At 43.4% G+C, this 16,477-nt stretch overlaps 1 protein-coding gene across 2 annotated transcripts in view; it reads left to right on the top strand.

The window, feature by feature from the left end:
* The window catches only part of LOC122563035 (suppressor of tumorigenicity 7 protein homolog), a 167,422-nt gene that overhangs the window by 8,682 nt on the left and 142,263 nt on the right, over positions 1-16,477 (top strand). The window lies entirely within an intron of this gene.

Consider the following 16,477-nt stretch of genomic DNA (forward strand, 5'->3'; position numbering starts at 1 on the left):
TAGTGGACAGTGAAGAGGGTTACCTCAGATTACAACAGGATCTGGACTAGATGGGCCAATGGGCTGAGAAGTGGCAGATGGAGTTTAATTCAGATAAATGTGAGGTGCTGCATTTTGGGAAAGCAAATCTTAGCAGGACTTATACACTTAATAGCAAGGTCCTAGGGAGTGTTGCTGAACAAAGAGACCTTGGAGTGCAGGTTCATAGCTCCTTGAAAGTGGAGTCGCAGGTAGATAGGATAGTGAAGAAGGCGTTTGGTATGCTTTCCTTTATTGGTCAGAGTATTGAGTACAGGAGTTGGGAGGTCATGTTGCAGCTGTACAGGACATTGGTTAGGCCACTGTTGGAATATTGCATGCAATTCTGGTCTCCTTCCTATTGGAAAGATGTTGTGAAACTTGAAAGGGTTCAGAAAAGATTTACAAGGATGTTGCCAGGGTTGGAGGATCTGAGCTAGAGGGAGAGGCTGAACAGGCTGGGGCTGTTTTCCCTGGAGTGTCGGAGGCTGAGAGGTGACCTTATAGAGGTTTTCAAAATTATGAGAGGTATGTTTTGGATAAATAGACAATGTCTTTTCCCTGGGATCGGGGAGTCCAGAACTAGAGGGCATAGGTTTAGGGGGAGAGGGGAAAGATATAACAGAGACCTAAGGGGCAACATTTTCACGCAGAGGGTAGTACGTGTATGGAATGAGCTGCCAGAGGATGTGGTGGAGGTTGATACAATTGCAACATTTAAGAGGCATTTGGATGGATATATGAATAGGAAGTGTTTGGAGGGATATGGGCCAGGTGCTGGCAGGTGGGATTAGATTGGGTTGGGATAACTGGTCGGCATGGACAGGTTGGACCGAAGGTCTGTTTCCGTGCTGTACATCTCTATGACTATATGAAGCAGAGTGTGAGAATGAATAGTCAAGGTAACTGTGGGAGTCACTGGGTTTGTGGTGGATATCAGTTGCTAGCCTATCCCCAGAAATGGAAACAGATGTCAAGGAAGGGAGGAGGCAGAGGTGGGCCAGGTGAAGGTGAGAGTGGGGTGAAAATTGGAAATAAAATGATAAATGTTTCCAATTCTGAATGAGAGAGGGAAGCAGCATCAATGATATCATCAATATACTGGTGAAAGAATTGTATGTGCGACCCGAAATCGGACTGGAACAAGGAATGTTCCAAGTATCCCACAATGATACAGGCATGACTGGGGCCTGAGCAGATACCCACAGCCACCGCTTTGACCTGAAGAAAGTGAGAGGAGTTAAAAGAGAAATTGTTCAGTGTGTGGAGTGAGTGGTATACAGTCAATGCCTCGCTGTAGAATACAGACAGTGGCAATGTTGCACATCCTTTGAATATCTTTACTGGGATATAAATACTGGCACAACACACTATTAGATGGATGCAGTCACTGCTGTCCACAATCAGTGGATTAACGGTACTGGCATACACATCCAAACACTTCAGTTCCTGGCCCATTGTAATATTCATGGTTATGTGAATTTTAAATGATAGGAAAGAAAGAGTGATGGAGAAGTTTTGTAAGTAAGGGATAGAATAAATATGATATTAAGCAATGATCTTGGTTTGGAAGATATAGAATCCATATGAGTGGAGGTAAGAAATGACAAGAGAAGGAAGAAGCTGGTGGGAGTAGTCTAAGGACCCCCTATGAGGGCCTATATAGTGGAGTAGAGAATAAATCAGAAGATAATGAGGGCATGTAAAAAAGGCGAAATATTAACTATGGGTGACTCTCATCTTTATACACATTGAAATAATCAAATTGGCAGAGGTTGCCACAAGGAAGAATTAATTGTGTATTTGAGACAATTTCCTAGAACAATATGCCGTGGCTTCAAGCAGGGCTTAGGTTATTTTGATCTTCTAGTATGTAACAAGACACGTTTAATGAATAATTTCTGATCAAAACTGTGACCACAACATGATAGAATTTAGAATTCGGTTTGTGAGTGAGAAACTTGGGTTGGAAACAACTGTGCTAAACTTAAATAAGTGGCATTAGAAAGAATTGAGGGCAGATCTAGCTGAAGTGGAGTGGGAGAGGAATTTAACAAAGTTTTTGAGGAGCAATGGCAGACCGTTAAGAAAATAGTACATGGCTGACAACAAAGGTCTATCCTAGTGAGTAAGAAGGAATCTCAGAAGGAGATAAACTAGTGATGGTTTATCAAACAAGTGAAGGATAGCTGAAACAAAAACAGAAATTACTGGAAAAGCTCAGCAGGTCTGGCAGCATCTGTGGAGAGAAATCAGAGTTAACATTTCAGGTCCAGTGACCCTTCAGTTCTGTGGAAGAGTCACTGCACCCAAAATGTCAACTCTGATTTCTCTCCACAGAAGCTGACAGATCTGCTAAGCTTTTCCAGCCATTTCCGTTTTTCTTTCTGATTTCCAGCAGTTGCAGTTATTTCGATTTGCAAGTTAAGGATAGCTTCGAGTTGAAAGACAAATGTACAGTATGGTAAAGATTAATGGAAAAGCAGAGGATTGAGAAAGTTTTAATAACCAACATGAGATGACTAAATATAAATGGTAGTGCTGACTCAATGGGCCTGTTTCTGCTACTGCATTTTTTTAGTCACGAACAAGTACTTATTGTGATTAAGTCATATTAAATGCTGGTTCAGGCAACAGTATTAATGCTGAAAGATTATTTGTGGTCCAGAATAATAAGATTATGCCTTATCTTGTGCTGTCAGTTCTGCCTGTAATGGTGGATGTGATATGAAGTAGGGGTACTTTGGGAAGGTGAAGTGAAGGGTATGCATTGCCATCTTGTTCTCTTTTCTCTGCCAAACAACAAGAGATGATCAAAAAATAATGAAATGGGAGAAACCAACCTTAGTATGTAAACTTCCAAGTAATATCAAGATGGATAGCAAAAACTTTATTAAATGTGTGAAAAAGAAGAGAAGGGTAAAAATGAACATAGACCCCTTAGGGAATGAGGTTTGGGAAATAATAATGGTGAATCAGGAAATGGCAAATGAATTGAATAAATACTTTGCATCAGTCTTCCGCATTGAAAATGCTAATAGCAATGTAATCAATGAGCAAAAGGGGGAGAGGAAATAAATACAGTAACTACCACTCCTGAAAATATGCTGGGGAAACTAATGGGGCTGAAAGCCAATAAGTCTCCAAAATCTGATGCAACAAAAAATCACAAAAAGCTAGCATCCAGAAGGGAAACATAATGTTGGTTTAATTTAAAATGGAATGGAGTATAAAAATACGGAAGTGTTGCTAAAGCCATACAAGGCATTAGTAAGACTACACATAGAAAATTGTGCACAGTTATGGTCCCCTAATCTAAAGAAAGATATACCTATATTGGAGGCAAGTTAGAGAAGGTTCACTCGGTTGATCCTGGCTGTGGATTCTTTACTGCAAAGGACTGTTGAGGCTCATTCATTAAGTGTATTCAAGGCTGAGACAGACAGATTTTTAATCAGTTAGAGAATCATAGGATCTGAGTACAAGGCAGTCAGGTGGAGCTGAGGATTATCACATCAGCCATGATCTCATTGAATGTTGGAGTTGATTCGAAGGCCCTATTTCTGTTCCTATATCCTATGTCCTCATTGCGAGCACACATATACTGTGATCTGGTGATATTAAATGCTGGTTGAGGCACCACTACTGATACTAAAAGATTATTTGTGGTCCGGAAAAGTGAGAAAAATAATACCTTATTTTGTGATATCAGCTCTGCCTCTGACTATGGACATGAAATGAAGGAAGGGTATTCTTGGAAGGTGGTCTGGAGGGTAGGCATTACCACCTGGGTGCTCTCATTTCTCTGCTTGTTTTAGCGCTGGATATTTTTTGTACAAAATTTACCTTGGGATCTAATTGTTTTATACCACCTGGCGCTTATAAAGTATTCATCAGATAAATGCATAACTCGTTACATTACTCATTTAATACAGTGCTGCCTAGTTTTTTCATCTCTTGCGTATTGTGCCTAAATTGCTTTTTAATATTTAATTTCCCCACCAATTGCATGCAGTAGTTTCCAGGTGATTTGAGAATAGATGGAAATGAAACATTTTCCTCTCCATTGCTGATGGGAATGGGTATAGTCAGCACAAAGGTTAACTTGGATCAAGCACAGTATTTACTTATCCTGATGTGAACTCCATCTAATGAAATTTATGTGCAATAGTTGTGATGAACGAGTTGGAATGTTTTAACTCTGGTGGAGTGTGGGCTTTGCTGACTCAGCCAGCATTTATTGCTGAAGTTCAATCAAGCACATTCCTGTGCTCACCCAGGTAGGGAAGGCAGATTTACTTTATAGAACATAGAACAGAACAGCACAGGAACAACAGCACAATGTTGTGCCAAACATCACGTCAAATTAAGCTAATCCCTTCTGCCTATCCTTGTCCCGATCCCTCCATTCCATGTTTATCTAAAAGATCCTTAAGCTCCCCCATCATATCTGCCTCCACCACCACACCCGCCCAGTGTGTTCCAGACTCCTACCATTGTGTTTAAAAAAACTTGACCCTCACATCTCGTTTGAAATTTCTCCCTCTCACCTTAAATGTATGTCTCCTTTACTCAAGGACATTAATGAACCTGATGACAATTGACAATAATTTCGAATGATCATTAGACTGTAATTCCAGATATTTTTTCCCCTAAAATTTGGTGGGATTTGAATACAAAGGTCCCCAGAGCATTACCTCAGTCTCTGATTATCCAGTGACAATACTGCTATACAATCTCCTCCCATTATTGACACACATACTTAGGTTTCACTTCTGCTACTGTTTTGTGATTTTTTTCATCCTGATTTGAAAATCTGTTTGTTTGTATGCCAGGCTGTAGTCGTACAAACAGTGACACTGTATTGCAATATATTGTCAATTGTCAAAAGTTGATTTTAAATCATTATCTTGATCTTTTACATATGCAGAGTTTTGGGACATGTAGTTTCAAACAAAAGTGTGTGTGTTGGTACATAAACCAATATTCTGTCATGATGTGGATATCAAGTTCCTACGATGCTCTCTTGAGCATTGGTGGCCTTCTATTATTTGCTCAAAAATATTACTGCACTTGCACTGTGGTAGAAGTTCACAACTCTTATACGAGTAGTAGTTAATGCTCAGAATACTGTTAATTACAGTCTGAACCGGGTTTGCCAATATCTTTGAAAGCTTTTAAAAGATAAGGAAAAGAATTTGGGTATGTGGAGTTAGGTTGCCTTTATTATAGTCGTGGAATGGCCTGAATGCTCTTAACCTATCCCTGTGTCTTTTGGTGTTCAATTATTTTGTCACCACACGTGATGCATAAATACCTGAAATTGTCAGTTGATTTCTATGTGGTGGTTTACCACTATGCAATATCTGATGAAGGGCTTATGCCTGAAACATCGATTTTCCTGCTCTTCGGATGCTGCCTGACCTGCTGTGCTTTTCCAGCACCATACTCTTGACTATGCAATATCTGCCCTTCTTAATTTCCGTCCATTGATCTGTGCGTTCTTTTATTCCAGTCTAAAAGAGAGGCAAATTTTGAATGTGTTATTCTGGCGAGGGGCTAGAATAACACATTGGAAATCAAGTCCCACTATTTCCAGTGTTGTTACAGGAGTTGAAGATTTTTACAAGTAGGATTGTTTTGTTTCTTTTCCATATTTAAGAGTTAATTAAGAGAGTGATTTGGTGAGAAGGAATGAAAAAGCTGAGGACTGAAATCAAGAATTAGGGTGGAGATACAGCCGGGTCAGTAAGTTACAAGTGTATACCTCAGTCAAACAGAGTGCTGAATTGGTTGCCCTAGATGAGTTAGATTAGTTGAGGCAGCAGTAGCAGGTTTTATCTTGTAAAAGTGAGACAAACATACTGATTCTCAGTAAGAGAAAGATAATTTAGGATTTGTTTCTTTTTGAAATTTATTCATTCAAGGGGTGCAGTTGTCATTCACTTTGTTAACATCGATTGTTTGTGCCTAATTTATCTTGAGGTAGTGATGAGCCACTTTGTGAACTCCTGCAGTCTTTGAAGTCTCGGGATACCCACAGTGCAATTGGCAGAGAATTCCACATTTTTAAGCCAATGACTGTAAGGGAATGATCACATACTGTGGTTCTAAGTCAGGATGGTGTGTGACTTGGAGGGGAACTTGTAGGAGGTGATGTTGAGGTTGTCGTTTTGAAAGTGCTTTCAAAGGAATCTTGGTGAGCTTCTGCAGTGTATCTTGCAGACGGTACATGATACTGTCATTGTGCATTGGTGATGAAAGGGATTAATATGGAAGGTGGCGAATGTGAAGCTAATTAGATGAGTTGCTTTGTTTTGGATGCTGTTAAGCTTCAAGTGTTGCTGGATCTGTGCCTGTTTTACTGAATGAAGAATATTCCATTACATTCCTGATTTCTGTCCTGTAGATGGTGGACAGACATTGAGGAAGTAGGTAAGCTACTTACTACAGAATTTCTAACCTCTGATTTGAACCTGTTGCTGTTATAGAGAGGTCCGTCATCTTAGCTCCAGGTCATCTCTGCAGGTGTTCCTCAGGGTAGCGTCCTCATCCCAACCATCTTGAGCTGTTTTATCAATGACCTTTCCTTGATCATAAGGTCAGAAATGGGGATGTTCGCTGATGGTTGCACAACGTTCAGCACAATTTGCGATTCCTCAGATACTGAAGCAGTCCATGTTCAAATGCACCAATACCTGAACACATTTGCACCACACAAATGCCAGGCTATGATCATCATGAATAGGAGACAATCTAACCACTGCCCCTTAGCAATCACTGGTATTACCATCACTGAATCCCTCAACATTAGTATCCTTGGGGTTATTATTGACTAGAAACTCAACTGGACTCACCACATAAATGAAGTAGCTACAAGAGCAGGTCAGAAGTTAGGAATACTGTGGCGAGCAACTCACCTCCTGACTCCTCAAAGCCTGTCCACTATCTTTAAGGCACAAATCAGGAGTGTGATGGAATACTCCCCACTTGTCTGGATGAGTGCAGCCCCAACAACATTTAAAGAGCTTGACACCATACACTTCCTCCTCCACCAACGCTCAGTAGCAGCAGTGTGTACTATCTACTGCAGAAATTCACCAAAGATCCTCAGACAGCACCTTCCAAACCCACGACCAGTTCCATCTAAAAGGACAAGGGCAGCAGACATATGAGACCACCACCATCTTCAACTTCCCCTCCAAGTCACTCACCATCCTGACTTGGAAATATATTGCCGTTCTTTCACTGTTGCTGGGTCAAAATCCTGGAATTCCCTCCCTAATAACATTGTTGGTCTATCTACAGCAAGTGGACTGCAGTGGTTAGAGATGTACAGCACGGAAACAGACCCTTGGGTCCAACCCTCCATGCTAACCAGACATCCCAACCCAATCTAGTCCCACCTGCCAGCATCCGGCCCATATCCCTCTGAACCATATATATACCCATCATATACCCATCCAAATGCTTTTTAAATGTTGCAGTTGTACCAGACTTCAGCACTTCCTCTGGCAGCTCATTCCATACACGTACCACTCTCTGTGTGAAAAAGTTGTCCCTTAGGTCCCTTTTATATCTTTCCCCTCTCACCCTAAACCTATCCCCTCTAGTTCTGGACCCCCCAACCCCAGGGAAAAAACTTTGCCTATTTATCCTATCCATGCCTCTCATAATTTTGTAAACCTCTATAAGGTACCCCTCAGCCTCCGACGCTCCAGGGAAAACAGCCCCAGCCTGTTCAGCCTGTCCCTATAGCTCAAATCCCCCAACCCTGGCAACATCCTTGTAAATCTTTTCTGAACCCTTTCAAGTTTCACAACATCTTTCCAATAGGAAGAAGACCAAAAGTGCAAGCAATATTCCAACAGTGGCCTAACCAATGTCCTGTACAGCCACAACATAACCTCCCAACTCCTGTACTCAATACTCTGACCAATAAAGGAAAACATACCAAACGCCTTCTTCACTATCCTATCTAACTGCGACTCCACTTTCAAGGAGCTATGAACCTGCACTCCAAGATCTCTTTGTTCAGCAACATTCCCTAGGACCTTACCATTAAGTGTATAAGTCCTGCTAAGATTTGCTTTCCCAAAATACAGCACCTCACATTTATCTGAATTAAACTCCATCTGCCACTTCTCAGCCTATTGGCTCATCTGGTCCAGATCCTGTTGTGCTCTGAGGCAACCTTCTTCACTGTCCACTACACCTCCAATTTTGTTGTCATCTGCAAACTTACTGACTATACCTCTTATGCTCACATCCAAATCATTTTATATAAATGACAAAAAGTAGTGGACCCAGCACCAATCCTTGTGGCACTCCACTGGTCACAGGCCTCCAGTCTGAAAAACAACCCTCCACCACCACCCTCTGTCTTCTACCTTTGAGCCAGTTCTATATCCAAATGGCTAGTTCTCCCTGTATTCCGTGAGATCTAACCTTGCTAATCAGTCTCCCATGGGGAACCTTATCAAAGGCCTTACTGAAGTCCATATAGATTACATCTACCACTCTGCCCTCATCAATCTTCTTTGTTACTTCTTCAAAAAACTCAATCAAATTTGTGAGACATGATTTTCCACGCACAAAACCATGTTGACTATCCCTAAACAGTCCTTGCCTTTCCAAATACATCTACATCCTGTCCCTCAGGATTCCCTCCAACAACTTGCCCATGACCGATGTCAGTAGTTCAAGAAAGCAGCTCACCATCACCTTCTCAAGGGCAATGAGGGATGGACAATAAATTCTGGCCAGCCAGCCAATGACCTTCACATCCCACTAAATGAATCAAAAAAACTTTGCATTTCCAACCAGGTGTCCAACTAAATGAGCTACCCCTGCCCCATTCAAAGATGAGATTGGTGTTACCACATGTAGGTGAGAAGCAATATATGCTATGTTGCATTTCTTGTTCTGAACAGGCATTGAAGACATGATCAAAGGTGAAAAGCAGGTCACAAAACAGTTTCATGCATAAAGGCCTTGGCTTGAAGCCTCCTCACATTGAAGACTTTGCCATTTCTGGGACGTCTAATCTGGGTGCCACTTTTATTAACTCAATGCTTTTGAAAGTATGTCAGAGAACGTCGTGCTGAATTGGATAGGATTCTGGATCAGTGGTGCTGGAAGAGCACAGCAATTCAGGCAGCATCCGAGGACAGGCAAAATCGATGTTTCGGGCAAAAGCCCTTCATCAGGAATAAAGGCAGAGAGCCTGAAGCGTGGAGAGATAAGCTCGAGGAGGGTGGGGGTGGGAGAGAGTGGCATAGAGTACAATAGGTCAGTGGGGAAGGAGATGAAGGTGATAGGTCAGGGAGGAGAGGGTGGAGTGGATAGGTGGAAAAGGAGCTGGGCAGGTCGGACAAGTCCGGACAGGTCAGGGGATCGAGTTTCTGGAGGTTAGAAGCTAGGATGAGGTGGGGGAAGGGGAAATGAGGAAACTGTTAAAATCCACATTGATGCCCTGGGGTTGAAGTGTTCCGAGGCGGAAGATGAGGCGTTCTTCCTCCAGGCGTCTGGTGGTGAGGGAGCGGCGGTGGAGGAGGCCCAGCACCTCCATATCCTCGGCAGAGTGGGAGGGGGAATTGAAATGTTGAGCCACTGGGCGATGTGGTTGATTGGTGCGGGTGTCTCGGAGATGTTCCCTAAAGCGCTCTGCTAGGAGGCGTCCAGTCTCCCCAATGTAGAGGAGACCGCATCGGGAGCAACGGATACAATAGATGATATTAGTGGATGTGCAGGTAAAACTTTGATGGATGTGGAAAGCTCCTTTGGGGCCTTGGATGGAGGTGAGGGAGGAGGTGTGGGCGCAGGTTTTACAGTTCCTGCGGTGGCAGGGGAAAGTGCCAGGATGGGAGGGTGGGTCGTAGGGGGGCGTGGACCTGACCAGGTAGTCACGGAGGGAACGGTCTTTGCGGAAGGCGGAGAGGGGTGGGGAGGGAAATATATCCCTGGTGGTGGGGTCTTTTTGGAGGTGGCGGAAATGTCGGCGGATGATTTGGTTTATGCGAAGGTTGGTAGGGTGGAAGGTGAGCACCAGGGGTGTTCTGTCCTTGTTGCGGTTGGAGGGGTTGGGTCTGAGGGCGGAGGTGCGGGATGTGGATGAGATGCGTTGGAGGGCATCTTTAACCACGTGGGAAGGGAAATTGCGGTCTCTAAAGAAGGAGGCCATCTGGTGTGTTCTATGGTGGAACCGCTCCTCCTGGGAGCAGATACGGCGGAGGCGGAGGAATTGGGAATACGGGATGGCATTTTTGCAAGAGGTAGGGTGGGAAGAGGTGTAATCCAGGTAGCTGTGGGAGTCGGTGGGTTTGTAGAAGATGTCAGTGTCAAGTCGGTCGTCACTGATGGAGATGGAGAGGTCCAGGAAGGGGAGGGAGGTGTCAGAGATGGTCCAGGTAAATTTAAGGTCAGGGTGGAATGTGTTGGTGAAGTTGATGAATTGCTCAACCTCCTCGCGGGAGCACGAGGTGGCGCCAATGCAGTCATCAATGTAGCGGAGGAAGAGGTGGGGAGTGGTGCCGGTGTAATTACGGAAGATCAACTGCTCTACGTAGCCAACAAAGAGACAGGCATAGCTGGGGCCCATACGTGTGCCCATGGCTACCCCTTTGGTCTGGAGGAAGTGGGAGGATTCAAAGGAGAAATTGTTAAGGGTGAGGACCAGTTCGGCCAAACGAATGAGAGTGTCGGTGGAGGGGTACTGTTGGGAACGTCTGGAGAGGAAAAAACGGAGGGCTTGGAGGCCCTGGTCATGGCGGATGGAGGTGTAGAGGGATTGGATATCCATGGTGAAGATGAGGTGTTGGGGGCCGGGGAAACGGAAGTCTTGGAGGAGGTGGAGGGCGTGGGTGGTGTCTCGAACGTATGTGGGGAGTTCCTGGACTAGGGGGGATAGGACAGTGTCGAGGTAGGTAGAGATGAGTTCAGTGGGGCAGGAGCATGCTGAGACAATGGGTCGGCCAGGGTGGTCAGGCTTGTGGATCTTGGGAAGGAGGTAGAACCGGGCAGTGCGGGGTTCCCGGACTATGAGGTTGGAAGCTGTGGGTGGGAGATCTCCTGAGGTGATGAGGTTCTGTATGGTCTGGGAGATGATGGTTTGGTGATGGGGGGTGGGGTCATGGTCAAGGGGGCGGTAGGAAGAGGTGTCCTCGAGTTGGCGTTTGGCTTCAGCGATGTAGAGGTCAGTGCGCCAGACTACCACTGCGCCCCCTTCTTTCCCTGGTGGTGGGGTCTTTTTGGAGGCCTTCCGCAAAGACCGTTCCCTCCGTGACTACCTGGTCAGGTCCACGCCCCCCCTACGACCCACCCTCCCATCCTGGCACTTTCCCCTGCCACCGCAGGAACTGTAAAACCTGCGCCCACACCTCCTCCCTCACCTCCATCCAAGGCCCCAAAGGAGCTTTCCACATCCATCAAAGTTTTACCTGCACATCCACTAATATCATCTATTGTATCCGTTGCTCCCGATGCGGTCTCCTCTACATTGGGGAGACTGGACGCCTCCTAGCAGAGCGCTTTAGGGAACATCTCCGAGACACCCGCACCAATCAACCACATCGCCCAGTGGCTCAACATTTCAACTCCCCCTCCCACTCTGCCGAGGATATGGAGGTGCTGGGCCTCCTCCACCGCCGCTCCCTCACCACCAGACGCCTGGAGGAAGAACGCCTCATCTTCCGCCTCGGAACACTTCAACCCCAGGGCATCAATGTGGATTTTAACAGTTTCCTCATTTCCCCTTCCCCCACCTCATCCTAGCTTCTAACCTCCAGAAACTCGATCCCCTGACCTGTCCGGACTTGTCCGACCTGCCCAGCTCCTTTTCCACCTATCCACTCCACCCTCTCCTCCCTGACCTATCACCTTCATCTCCTTCCCCACTGACCTATTGTACTCTATGCCACTCTCTCCCACCCCCACCCTCCTCGAGCTTATCTCTCCACGCTTCAGGCTCTCTGCCTTTATTCCTGATGAAGGGCTTTTGCCCGAAACATCGATTTTGCCTGTCCTCGGATGCTGCCTGAATTGCTGTGCTCTTCCAGCACCACTGATCCAGAATCTGATTTCCAGCATCTGCAGTCATTGTTTTTACCTCCTGAATTGGATAGGAGCCAGCACATGGCCTCACTTCACTCACTTTGTGACTGGGAATGTGTTAGAAAACTCTCCATCATCTAGGACATGATCAGGCATTCTATCATGGTGATACATTCATCAGCATTGGAGAATAAATACAACACTCAGCAATATGGGATTGTATAAACATTGGAAACTTTTTATCATGGTCCCCATTTCAGCAAGCAATTAAGAGTTAAATGCATTGCTAAGAGTCTGGAGTAACATGTAGGCCAGACCACAATGATGGTGGATTTCTTTCCCTGAATGATGTTGGTGAACCAGATAAGTTTTACGATCAACATTACTGAAACTAGCTTTTAATTTCAGATTTTTAAACTCAGTTTCTAACAACTGCAGTGATGGGATTTGAATCCATGTTCATTGAGCATTCTCAACCATCTCTGGATTACTTGTCCACTATGCCATGTTTCCCCAGAGACTTGAGCATATACTTTGCATGAACATTTCAGTTCAGTATGGAGGAAATGTCTTATTGTTGGAGGTGTTGTCTTTTGAATGAAGAATTAAATCCAAGATGCTGCCTTTCTGTGTGAGTGGATATCAAAGATTCAATGGTATTATTTGAGGAAGAGCAGGAATGTTCTTCCACTGTCTTCAACATTAAAACAGATCAACTCATCTTATTACATAGGCCTAAATAATAGTGAATGTACTTACTCAGGAGTAATTATTTAGTTATGAAATATTTATAATATTAAGAAATGAAACATTTAGGTAAATGAAACTGTCTGACTTTGAAATTAATGACGTGCCTGGAATTTTTAAATGGGACAGCTGTCTTTAATCAGCTATTTTTTCATCGGCCTCCTCAGCTCACAAGCCCGTATAGTTTGCCAATAAAAGGTTGACCAATGAAACTATGTGATCAACACTGAGCACAGTGGAGTAGTAACTCAATCACTGTGTTTTCGTTTTCCCTGAAGATGCTGTGTGGAATTATGTATTATTGCAATTCTTGTACTTTAGTTGTTTCTCGTGAACTAATGTTGTTTTATTTCAAATCTGTTGGCTCAAAAAACTGAAACATGAAAAAAATCTGTCATGTTGAATGTGATGTAACTTGTATTGAAGAGTTTTTTTTATTAGTTATTTTCTGATTCTCTCCTTTGTGGATGACGCTGACCTATGCTCAGGTCTAAATTTGTGTATGCTATTTTCCAAAGGTCCTTCACATTCAATGAGTGGAAAATATAGAAACAAAGGTTCACTAGACTTGTCCCTGGGACGGCAGGAACTATTCAGACAGTGAGAGTGGGGAAACTGGGCCTGTATTCCCTAGAGTTTTGAAGAATGAGAAATGATCTCATTTGAAACTGACAAATTGCTTCAAGGTACAAATAAGGTAGATGCAAGAAAAATATTTCCCCTGTTGTTTATAAAACCAAGGGAGACGGTTTCAGAATCAAAGGGTACCAACTCTGGATCAAGATGAGAATGTTTATTTACTCAGAGGGTCTTGAATCTTTGGAATTCTCTGCTGTAGAGGACTGTGGTGACTCAGTCACTGAGTCTGTTTAAAGTAGAGATTGTAACTGGTATTAAGAATCTGTCAAAAGAGTATGTGGATAGAGTGGGGAGATAATGGCATTGAAATGGATGATCATCACAATAGAATGGCATGGCCTAATCCTGTTTATATGTATTGTTTCCAGTAATTAGTCATTTGGGTCACTGAACCTGTTATTTATGGGAGTTCATCCTTTTGACCCTAATCTTCAGAGTATGTATCTTCTTTCAAATTCTCATTTGTCAACTTCTTCAAACTAAACATCAGCTGCTGATTTTTTTTTGTTCTGCTCCATGCAAGGCAAGTGTATTCTTCTTAAGGTGACCTGCCAGATCTGGTCTCACAACTCAATAAGATGTGTTAATAGCATGAAATGTGTTAATAGCATGAAATGTTTGAATTTACTTCCCATTTCTGATGGGAAGTGCAACTGTGAGCACAGTATTTTTTATTTCTTTCACTTTCCTTTTCAGGAGGGCCCATTTTTCTTTGTTCTCGGTTCTCCTGCTGGGGGAAAGGTTCCATGTGTCCACAATTGCACAATTTACTTATCCTGTACCACCTCCCCTCAAAAAAAGTTATTTTTAGACTGATGAAACACGCACTGGTGATCACAGAATATCAGCCAGAGGTCTACTGCAGTGTGGTTACGGGAAGGTGCGTTTTGTTGTCAATATGTAATTGACATTCTTCTTTGAAAAGCAAGGAGCTACTGGATCTTGGACAACAGACTTGCCAATCATTAAAAGTAGCAACACAAATTAACAAGACAGTACAGATGACAGAAAATATTGGAAATACTCAACAGCAGCATCTGTGGATAGAAACCCAGTTAACATTTCAGATCAATTATTCTTTATCAGAACAGATGACAACAAGTATAGGGCTTACTTCCTGAGGAGTTGAATTGAAAAGCAGAGAAATTCTTAATCTCATACAAAACTATAATTAGATCACGCTTAGAAATTTGTCGATTGGGATTGTGAACAGTTCTGTCCCCATATTACAACCACAAGGGACGAATGCAGACTTTTCCAGCTTCCTCAGTTCCCCTCCCCCCACCTTTTCTCAGTCCCAACCATCGGACTCAGCACCACCTTCTTGACCTGCAATCTTCTTCCTGACCTCTCCGGCCTATCACCCTTACCTTAACCTCTTTCCACCTATCGCATTCCCAACTCCCCTCACCCAAGTCCCTCCTCCCTACCTTTTCTCTTAGCCTGTGTTGGCACACCTTCCTCATTCCTGAAGAAGGGTTTATGCCCGAAACGTTGATTCTCCTGCTCCTTGGATGCTGCCTGACCTGCTGCGCTTTTCCAGTAACACATTTTTCAGCTCTGATCTCCAGCATCTGCAGTCCTCACTTTCTCCTATCCCATATTACATAAGGATATACAGTAGTTGAGAAGATAGATGCAAATAAAATTGACAAAGGTGATACCAGGACCAAGAATGCTGAGGGCTGACTGAAAGATTCATAGCATCCCTATAGTGTGGAAGCAGGCCATTCAGCCCATCAAGTCCATACAGACCTACCCTCCTACCTTATCCCTGTAGTCTTGCATTTCCCTCTGCCAGTCCACCCAACGTTCACATCTTTGAACTCTGGGAGGAAACTGGAGCACCTGGAGGAAACCCCCATAGACATGGGGAAAATGTGCAAACTCCACACATACAGACACCCAAGGGTGGAATCACACCCTGGGTCCCTGGTATTGTGATGCAGCAGTGCTAACCACTGAACCACCATGCTGCCCCAAACAAATTTTAAAAATGCAGACAGAGAGGATGATATTTCTACTTCAAGAAATGTCCAAAACTGGAGATCATGTATATAAGACAGATAGGAATAAGTTTAATGAATCTCCAGGGAAATGTTTTTACCCAGAAAGTGGTGGCAATGTGGAACGTTGTACCATGCAGTGGCTGAATTATAGGGCACATGTACACTTAAGCTCGATAAATATGTGGTGAAAGGAATAAAAAGTTACATTGACAGAAAAACAAAACATTGGTTGTTGGACAAATGAAAGTAAAACAGACAATGCTAGAAATACTCAGGTCAGGCAACATCTGTGAAGTGAAAACCAAAATTGACTTTTCAGATTAATAATGTAAGATTTCCAGCCTGGGGAGTTAACCTGTGTGTCAAATCTGCCAAATCACTTCAGGTTCTCTCATATTTCAATGAGATCACCTTTCATTCTTCTAAATTGCAGAGAGTATAGACCCAATTTGCTCGTTTAAAAAAAAGGGGGGCATATGTGGAACATATCATCAGCATAGATCACGTGAGCTAAATGTAAATCCTGTGCAGGTATTTTGGTCTTGAGATTAGAATTAAAGTCAACTGTGATGTTATTCATGGCGAGTGCAGTTCCATTGTGTATTATTATTGGGAATGTGTTGATTTTGAAAACCATCTCTGAACCTTGACGTACCAATCTGTTCAGCATTGCCAATATATAGCATTTTTACAACTGCTGGACATGTCAGGTCAGTTCTCAGAAAGGATCATTGAACTTGAAATGTTCACTGTTTTCCTCTCCAGACGTGCTGCATTTTTCCAGCACTTTGTTTTATGCCAATGCACTTTATGTTGTAATCTAGGAAGCTAAGTTCCAAATTGAATAATTGCTCAGAGACTATGATGTAGCATAAAACCTGTAACCATGAACATCTTTCTTTGGAAATATTTATCCCCTACATTTTATTCATTTAGCCTCGTTGAGAAGCTTCACTCCTGAAACTAATGGAGCGTTTGCTCTTTCTCACTGAAGTCAGTCTGTGTAGTAGTCT

This window comes from Chiloscyllium plagiosum, unplaced genomic scaffold (genome assembly GCF_037043375.1).
Source record: "Chiloscyllium plagiosum isolate Xiang-an unplaced genomic scaffold, Cpla_swu_hap1 HiC_scaffold_26, whole genome shotgun sequence".
In the NCBI taxonomy this organism is placed as follows: Eukaryota; Metazoa; Chordata; class Chondrichthyes; order Orectolobiformes; family Hemiscylliidae; genus Chiloscyllium; species Chiloscyllium plagiosum.